Below are 1,223 nucleotides of genomic sequence, written 5' to 3' on the forward strand. Positions count from 1 at the left end.
TCCTTGAAGGGACAGTTCACTCAGAAATGAAAATTCTGTCGTCATTTGTTCACCATCATGTCATTCCAAACCTGTATGGCATTCTTTCTTTTGCATATAATAAAAGTCACCATTGTCTATTATTGTTTTTTACCCCATTTACCCATTTTAATTACATAGACAAATGCAGTTGTTCCACAGATGAAAAAAAAGCCATACAGGTTTAAAATTACATGACTGTGAATAAATAATGCCAGAATGTTTATTTTTGGGTGATACTGTTTGGGGTACATACCATTTAAGGGTACTGTTCTGTCCAAGGAACAAATATTGTACATTTAGAAAATGTGTTGTTCTCAATTTGTCCATTTCAATCACTTTTAAACATCGTGTCAGCTGCAAAACGGTCCTATACTCTTAAAGGTTCCAAAAGGGGAGTTTTGCTGCTATAGAAGATTAATTTTGAGTTTACCAACAAACTTTTCAATTAATAGTTCTTAATAAAGAACAGTTCTTTTCTTAGTGTTGGAATGCACTATACAACTTTGAAATCATACACTTGCCTATTTTGTAAATGGTTACAGAGAAAAACTGGGCATCACACACTAAACGAATGAGGATCACACATTAACAGACTTTTCAAATCATGCTGCAAACAACTTCTAGCAACAAAACATGTGACTCATTGGCAGGAGACACATGACAAATGAAAACAATATATGTTCTAAAATCTGCTCAATTATCAAACCTATCAAAATCTGAAGATAAAAAGTCTGTACCCATCATATACTATGTGATTTTCTGCGAATCTGTCATACTGTCCAAAATCTACAGACTGGCTCTGAATTTTGACAGCTAGCTTTGACTCAGTCAGATTGCAAAAAGTCATGAAGTGTATTCAGCCTTTAGTGTGAAGAACATTTTAATAATTTATTAGAATTGTTTTTATAAAGAACTTTTTGTGCAATGGAAAGGTTCCATGAATGTTAGAAGTTCGTCATGGAACCATCGACAGCAACAAAGAACCTTTATTTTTAAGAATGTAGGAATTGGTGAATGCAAACTGTAAGCATTTCCATATGGATTTCATGCATTTACATATGAATTCTACTGCATATTTTTGCTTGCATATTTGTCATTCACTTGAATAGCTTTGAAATGGTGTACAAAAGGGTTTAAACAAGGGTTTAAGTCAGGATTTCTACTGTCGTGTGGGTTCAGATTTAATGTTCATCCAGATGCAA

This window comes from Sinocyclocheilus grahami, unplaced genomic scaffold, assembly GCF_001515645.1.
Source record: "Sinocyclocheilus grahami isolate Dianchi unplaced genomic scaffold, SAMN03320097.WGS_v1.1 scaffold214.1, whole genome shotgun sequence".
NCBI classification, from domain to species: Eukaryota; Metazoa; Chordata; class Actinopteri; order Cypriniformes; family Cyprinidae; genus Sinocyclocheilus; species Sinocyclocheilus grahami.